This window comes from Triticum aestivum, chromosome 2B (assembly GCF_018294505.1).
Source record: "Triticum aestivum cultivar Chinese Spring chromosome 2B, IWGSC CS RefSeq v2.1, whole genome shotgun sequence".
Classification (NCBI taxonomy): domain Eukaryota; kingdom Viridiplantae; phylum Streptophyta; class Magnoliopsida; order Poales; family Poaceae; genus Triticum; species Triticum aestivum.
In genome coordinates this window covers 685,915,266-685,923,589 of record NC_057798.1, presented here as the reverse complement: position 1 = coordinate 685,923,589, position 8,324 = coordinate 685,915,266, and the positions used below count along the sequence as shown (strand labels likewise).

General features: G+C 45.5%; 1 pseudogene across 1 annotated transcript; it reads right to left on the bottom strand.

The window, feature by feature from the left end:
* Window positions 1-3,818: 3,818 nt before the first annotated feature.
* Window positions 3,819-6,352, bottom strand: LOC123039393 (ubiquitin-60S ribosomal protein L40-1-like; annotated as a pseudogene). The gene is made up of 3 exons (XR_006417947.1): window positions 6,023-6,352; window positions 5,470-5,683; window positions 3,819-4,162 (listed from the first exon to the last, which is right to left on the bottom strand). The product of XR_006417947.1 is annotated as a ubiquitin-60S ribosomal protein L40-1-like (transcript).
* Between the last annotated feature and the right edge of the window lie 1,972 nt (window positions 6,353-8,324).

The window sequence follows — 8,324 nt, the reverse complement described above, 5'->3', positions numbered from 1 at the left end:
CTGCGCGTACCCTTTAGGATCAGTTGCCACCATGTTCCGTCGTCCCACCTTCAGGAGTGATAGACGTATCTTCCTGTTGCAACGATGAACCTCTGAATCAGGTGCCACAAACAAGCATGGATATGTCTTGCCACGTTTAAATTCAGGTCCAAATGTCCATAGTTTGTATGACTTCTAACTGCACAATCCCTAATTCTCAAATCTCTTACTATGGTCCCTGGAATTTCATCTACGAAGCTACCGTATGATCTGATCGACAAGGGCTGGCAGTATATATGTGGCAACAAGCATGGATTCAACGAAGGTCACAAGGTAATGCGATTTCAGTGCTGCGACTCTGTTTCACATGCAGATGACATTCGGTTTCCTAACAAAATTCGCCTACGGTTCTACTGTTTCCAGGTGTGGCAGCAAATACAGAGTCTCATATTTTTTTCAAGCAACTGACTAGTGTGACATATCACTTGCATGTTCTGTTTCAGTTTACCCCATTTAACAATCAACAGGGTAGGGTTTTGTTCCCGTCCCCCGCGTCTCTCTCTAAGGCGACTCGGGGGAACCCTAGCTCCCTCCGCCGCCGGCCCCCAAACACCCTCCCTCCTCCCTCACCGCCGCAGAGGGACACAGCCAGGCAAAGCCCAGGCAATGCCGGCGGCGGCGGGGCCTCTCCCTGGCGTCTCTCTCTCTCTCTCTCTCTCTCTCTCTCTCTCTCTCTCTCTCTCTCTTTCTCTCTCTCTCTCTCTCTCTCTCTCTCTCTCTCTCTCTCTCTCTCTCTCTCTCTCTCTCTCTCTCTCTCTCTCTCTTTCTGGCGGCGGCGCGAGTTCTTTCGGCGGCGGCTTGGCGGCGTGGCGCGGCGGAGCTCCGGCGATGACTCGGTCCTACGACGGGGTGGAGGGCAGGGCACCGTCCAGTGGTGCTGCCTCCGCGGCGGCTGTGGCTTGGGGCCCTTGACCCCGATCTGATCTGGATCTGGTGGTGCTTGGGTCTGGGCCATGGCGACTGGCGAGGCGTGGTGTTCGTCGGGGCTTGTCGGCCTCTAGGCACCATGGGGGTGCCGGTGGCGACGCGTGCCCGGCGTGGTGACGCTGGTGGACGTGGTGGTCATCTTCTTCCAGAGATGGCCGGCCAGCGGCATGATGATCGGATCTCGAAATCCATCATCTTGTCCCGGCTGCGAGTAGGGGAGACATGGTTGCCGGTGAAAACCGGGCCGACGACAGGTATGGCGGTGTTCTCGCCGTTACCTTGATGAAGGCATCGTTGTGTAACTACTGTCGACCCACTCGTGCTGCTCCGGGGGAAACCCTAGGATCTGGTGTTCCAAATCGGACGATGGCGGCACTGCGGTGTCGTTTCTCTCTTGGGAGCATTGTTTGCAGAGCAGCACTTGAAGTCAGAGGCAGGAGGTGGAGCGGCTTCGTCTTGCACGGAGCTTCAATGGAGATGTCAAGTCATGCCTGGCTGATAGGTGCTACGCTTTGTCAGGTCGGCAGGTGCTACGCACGACAGATCTTCCAAGGACTTCAAGCTGTGTCGGTTGGTGGTACCCGGCAGCATGGCGCTAAGGTGTATCAGTGGCGACCACGATGTGCTTAGCTGTTTGCGCGTAGGGAGGAGGTGCCGTTGGGCGCCGTGGTGGAGTCGACGATAGCTAGCTCGGTTGATGCATTAGTACAGTTCTGAAGATGGAGCGGTGGCAGTTGGCGGCGGCGACCTCTGAGAGCACGCCGAACCAGTGTGTGCCCCAGACCCGGCAAGTGGCTAGGTTGGGGTCTCAGGTCTTAGATGTTAGGCTTGGCTGCGATGTCTGTTTGGTATTAGGCGCAGGCTATCTGCGCCCCTTCATCAACTGGATAGGTGTAGTGACAGTTTGTTGCTTAGACGACTGCTTTAGTTTTACTGTTATATGACTTTGTAAGGTCTTATGAGAATAATTAATAAAGTGACCGTATGCATCGCCCAGATGCAGAGGCCGGGGGTCATCCTCCTTTTCTAAAAAAAGAGTGTGAGTTAGAGCTTCTTTGTTAAGACTTAAGAAGGGCATGACAGTCTTTTGAACATTTATGGGAACTCATATTGTATACCCATTCAATCTAATATTTTCCCCCTATCACAATTTAGTCTTATATTTATAGTACATTTTTTTATTAATAACTAGTAGTACATTTCTTTATTCCTTCTCTTTTTGGTAAAAACATATTTAAGAATTGAAAAGGAAATGTTGTTATTCAAAAAAATGTCTGAAAAAATGATCATTGTGAATTTTGAATGGTCACTGTGTATTTGAAAAATATCCATCATGTGTTCATATATTTAAAATATGTGCACGGTGTATTTGAAAAGGTTTGGTCACATATTTTTTTAAATGTTCGTCATATAATTTAAAGAATATCCATATGTACAAAACGTAAACGATATTAAAATGAGAAGAACAATAAAAACACCTGAAATAAAAAAATCGAGCACAAAACATAAGAACCTTACCTAAACAGGAGAAACGGGAAAGTAATAAAAAGAAACCAAACCGTAAAAAACAGCCTGGATACCCAGAAAATGGGCCTACCCACATGACGCACGCTTGGGCGTGTGGCATTTCCCATCGTAATGAACATCAACTAAGTTTTATTTTATATAAAAAATCAACAAAGTTATTTTTGCGCTATGCGTCACTTAGCGATAGCCTAGAATTGCCCGTGTTGCACTCATTGCGGCTCGTTAAGATAAATGCATTTTTCTGCAATTTTGTTAAACTAGGCAATAACTAAGAGCCTATTTGAGACTGCTTCACTCCATCAAAATCAGCTTTATTCCAGAAAAACCACTTTGGAGTAGTTCCACCCAGGAGTTCCAACTCCACCAAAGAGCATTTTATCTTGTTTGGTCTTCCTGCTAGCTCCAATTTAAGAATAGAAAATTTTAGTAGGAAAAATCTATTTAATTGGTTGACATGGGAAAAAAACAAAACGATGTCCACTTACCGATAACAGTTGTGATGATTTTCTCTCAACACCATGAGGACTTATCGATGAATTTACCCATTTCAAAATTCTGAAGTGGGGTGTACCGAAGCAAGACTTATTTCTGTTTCCTTAAAGTGAGGGTCTACTTCGTTCTCATATTGGCATCCTTTTGGCGATGGAAGGCTTACCGACGCAGTGGTTCTCCTGTGATTGTGAAACTTAAAATGCAGGTCCCTGATCCCTCAGATTCTCCAACCTCTACTCAAAGTCCATATAATAGAAGCTGTTATATAATGTGGATTCCTGAGATACTAGTACTGAACATGACATGGTCCTTGCAGTGTTACTCTAGAGACAGAGTTATAAGCCTATTTATGCTAACGATGGACCTCTGAATAAGGTGCCACAAACTAGCTAGTCTTTCCACATTTACATTCAGGCTCAGGTGTCCATGCTTTGTATGTCCTGTAACTATACAGTTTCCTAATTCTCAAGTTCCCTCCATGCTCCATGGACAGAATGGGGCTGCAACTATGAACGGCACCGGAGTATGGTCCCTTCCCCTGGGACAAAATGTACCCGGTGGACGACGGAGTCACGGTGGAAACTTCATCTATGAAACTACTGTATAGATGGATTCAGTGAAGGTGACAATGCAATGTGATTTCAGAACTTCAATTCTGTTTTCCATGCAGATGGCATTTGGTTTCCCAACAAAATGGGGTACTATATATGTTTCAACAGTGCTCAATGCAGAGTTGCATATTTTGATTTGGACGACGAAAGCTTGCATTTCCATGTAATTATCAGAAAACACTGGGCTGAGAAACCTGATTCAACCATAGTACGCACATGACAGAAATATAGGAAGCAAGAGCATTACTTGACTTCATCATATACCCATTCAAGCTAGTAGACCTCAAATACCTGATTTCATCATTCATGCAAGAGCAAATTGGACAGTACTACGAGAGAAACTGATACAGGAGCATAGGGTTCTAGATTCCAGAAGCAACATTTAACTGAAACTAAGACTCGAACCGAACTTTGAATTCCCAGTTAATCCAGCTATCGTATGTCACTTAGTTATGTTTCCAACGCTTTAGTGGGGGCGCAGCTTCTCCTTGGGCCTGATGTCATTGCTGTGGCCGCACTTCTTCTTGCGGCAGTTGGCAGACCTGAGGGGCAGGCGTGCATAGCACCTGTAATGCAAAATCATGTACAAGTTAGGATATAATCTTGTGAACGACCAGTACTTATTGTGATAAGGCTAATAGAGTAGGCATCAACTAATACTTGATGAAAGTAAAGCTAGATCCTACGCTATCTATCTTTCCTAATAATCATAATACTCAACACAAACCACACATAAATATGATCTACATACGCATCCATGCATCCCCATTGAACGGCTCACAAAAGAAACATGGCATTTCACAAACTTCTATCATGCATAGACATCCAGATACAAATATCAAACATGTACACAATTACATACTGATGAATCATGAAAGAAATAGTCCATCTACACCTCAACTAGTACTTGATGAAAAGTATGCTAGTAAGCCAGTTCCCTGGATCTAAACTGCAGAGAGATATGATCTACATATGCATCGATCCCCATCAAAGATACCACAGCAGAAACATCACAATTCACATAGAATTAACATCATAACCTTGTATCCAGCCTAACATCACAATTCGCAACAGCAGGATATATCGATGTGTAGTGAAAGAAATACACCATCTACACCTCAACTAGTACTTATTTGATAAAAAAGTATGCCAATAAGCTAGTTTCTGGATCCAAATTAACCACACAGAGATATGATGATCCCAATTCACAAGCTTTAATAGACATCCAGATACAAACATGCATGTAAACAACAACAGTATATTGATGTATAGTGAAAGAAATCGTCCAAGTAGTACTTGCTTAAAAGTATGCTAATTAATAAGCTAGTTCCCTGGGTCCAAACCACACAGAGATATATGATCTACATATGCGAAACACCGCATTTCACAAAGTTCTTGATGAGAGTATGCTAATGAGCTAGTAGTTCCCTGAATCCAAACCACATGGAGATATGATCTACATATGCATATGCATCCCCATCAAACAAAGTACAAGAGAAACATCACAATTCACAAGCTTCTATATATCATGGATAGACACATCCACATATATACAAACATGCATGCAACAGAAGCATATATCGATCTGTAGTGAAAGAAATACTCCATCTATACACCCTCAACTAGCAGTACTTGATAAGAAGTATGACAATAAGCTAGTTTAACCTCCTTTTCAAAAAAAAAAAAAAAGACAATAAGCAAGCTCATGGATCCAAACTGACCACACAGAGATACGGTGATCCCCATTGAACAGACCACAATAGAAACATCTAAATTCACAAGCTTGTATCATTCATAGTCATCCAGACATGCATGTAACAGCGGCAAAATCCATGCATAGTGAAAGAAATGGTCCAAGGAATATAGAACATACTTGCGGCACACAAGCCTGTGCTGCCTGTACTTGAGCGCAAGCATGCGCAGGTTAGGCTCCATCCTGGTGGGGTAGTACCCGCCCTTGCCACCGCCGACGAGGCGCAGCGCGAGGTGAAGCGTGGACTCCTTGTGGATGCTGTAGTCGGCCAGGGTGCGGCCATCGTCGAGCTGCTTCCCCGCGAAGATGAGGCGCTGCTGGTCCGGCTGGATACCTGCGATTATTGAAGCCAAGAGACAGCGTCCGCAGTTTAGCACCACAAACTGTAAACTCGAGCAAGAAACAGAGGATCTGCTCAGATCCGGGCAGATGGCGTAGAAAAGGGGCCTAATTTGCCCTACCGCGAGGTCAATTGCAAGGCAATCCAACATTATGGAACCCCCGGATAAGCTAGCGGAGAAAGCCATGACATTTTCTAACTCAAGAAAAGGTCGTCACGGAGGACGATCTGCTCTGAACCGGGGCAAGATCATCGAACAAAGCAGAAACGCAACCGACGCCGGCGAAGGCGACCGGCGTCATGGGCGAAGGCGGAGCCGCGGAGGGCGCGTACCTTCCTTGTCGTGGATCTTGGCCTTGACGCTGTCGACGGCCGTGCAGCTCTCGACCTCGAGCGTCATGGTCCCCCCGGTCAGCGACTTCACGAAGATCTGCATCGCCTCGCCGCCGGTTGCTCGCTCCTCCTCTGCTCTCCTCTCGCCGGACGGTGGTGGTGGTGGAAGTGGACTGGCGCCGCGGACGCGGTGCTCTTTATAGAGCGAGCGAGCCGAGGAGGAGACGCAGCCGCTACGTAACCTATGGGAGCCCTAGCGAGTGAGGCCCCTTCGCCGCGAAGCCCGGGGCTCGGTCGGAGGAGCAACCACACTCTACAGTTTTGGCCCATGGAAGGCCCAAGGTCTAAGGCCCAAACCAAATGTCTGATTCATCTGAAAAAAAAGATCTTACAATGTCTTAAAAGCAAACTCGTCCAACTCTTGTGGAAATTATTTCGCATTTATGCATTCCAAACACGGCTCCTATATTCGCAGTATACGTTTGAGCATTTAATGGACGATTAATATCTGGTAACTCCAACTCAAAATCAAATAAATTGGTACTCCCTCCGTAAACTAATATAAGAGCGTTTAGATCACTAAAATAGTGATCTAAACACTCTTACATTTGTTTACAGAGGGAGTAATTAATATGAACGGTCAAACCTTGCGAAGTGTCAATCTGAACCTCTCGACACAATATAAGTATATTACTGGTGCTATTTATCATATGAAAATGTGGTTGAAATAGTACCTAAGATTTAAGTATTTTTGTCACAATTTATCAGATTTAATAATAAATTCCTCATTTTTTTTAAATGCTAAGTAGTTTACTTTATGAGCAAAAGAGAGGCCACCCTCATAGATTTTAATTACTGAAACCATCAGGTCTTAATTAGGAACTACAACTAAAGCCACACGCACTCTAACTAGAGCGAACTCCCCTACTGCCGGTGGACAGTAGGGGGCCGCAACCATGGACAGCTCTGGGAGTATGTTCCTTGGTGGGATGAAACGTGGGAATTTCAGCCATGAACATGAAACTCCTGTATGATCAACACAGGTTGGCAGCATGGGGCAACAAGCATGGATTCAGTGAAGGTTACAAAGGCAATGTGATTTCAGTAAGACGACTCTGTTCTGCAGATGGCATTCGGTTTCCTAACAAAATTTCATCTATAGTTCTACTGTTTTCAGATGGAGCAGCAAATGCAGAGCCAGATATTTTGATTTGAACGACAAAAGCATGTGTTTCCAAGCAAATGGAGCAGCAAATGATGCCCCGAGAAACTTGATTCAACCACACTACTACATGACAGAAATAAAGGAAGCAAGAGCACTACTTGACTTCATCATCCATTCAAGCTAGTAGACCTCAAATACTTGATTTCATCATTCGCTCTTCCATGAATCTAGTTTCTCGGACCAGCATTTCCTGCTAATTAATTACTTGGAAATGCAAACTTTCGTGGTCCAAATTAATGTTTGCAACTCTGCATTTGCTGCTGCCACGTCTCTATCTGGTGTAGCATGAGCACTGTTGAAACATACACTACTAGGAGAAACCTTATAGATAGAAATTTAGTAATAGCGCTGGTTATGGGTCCAATGCTACTGCCATTTAATAGTAGCCCTGGTTGACAACAAGCGCTACATAGCAGTAGCGCTGGGCCTCCTTGTAGCGCTACTGCTAAGTGGTCCCATGGCCACCGGCAGGGGCTACACGTAGTAGTAGCGGTTGGCTGGAACAAGCGCTACGACCGGAGACATAACAGTAGCGCTAGGCCACTAGCCAACCGCTACCGCTAAGTCTGCACGGTGGGCCCAACTTAGCAGTAGCGCTGGTCCACGAGCCAGTGCTACTGCTAATGCTACCTTATCCTCTCCCCCGCCGGCCCGATCACTCTCCCTCCCACACTCTCATCGTCCAACCCCCGATGCCGCCGCCGTCGCCCGGTATGTCTCCCTCCCTCCCTTCTCCTTCCATCCCTCTCTTCTCCCTCCCTACCTCCGACCCTGCCTCTCCCTCCATCCCTCAAACTTCTCTCTCCCTGCTCCCTCCCTCCATCCCTCGCCCTTCTCCCTCCCAGCCCTCTCCCTCTGACCCTCTCCCTCCCTCTGATCTCTCCTACATTGCATAGATAGATGGATAGATAGATGAATGGGTAGATAGATAGACAGATAGATGGTTAGAACAATGGTTTATATATATATATATATATATATATATATATATATATATATATATATATATATATATATATAGATGGATGGATGGATAGATGTTAGGGCTAGAACTAGGAAATTTTTAGTAAATGTATA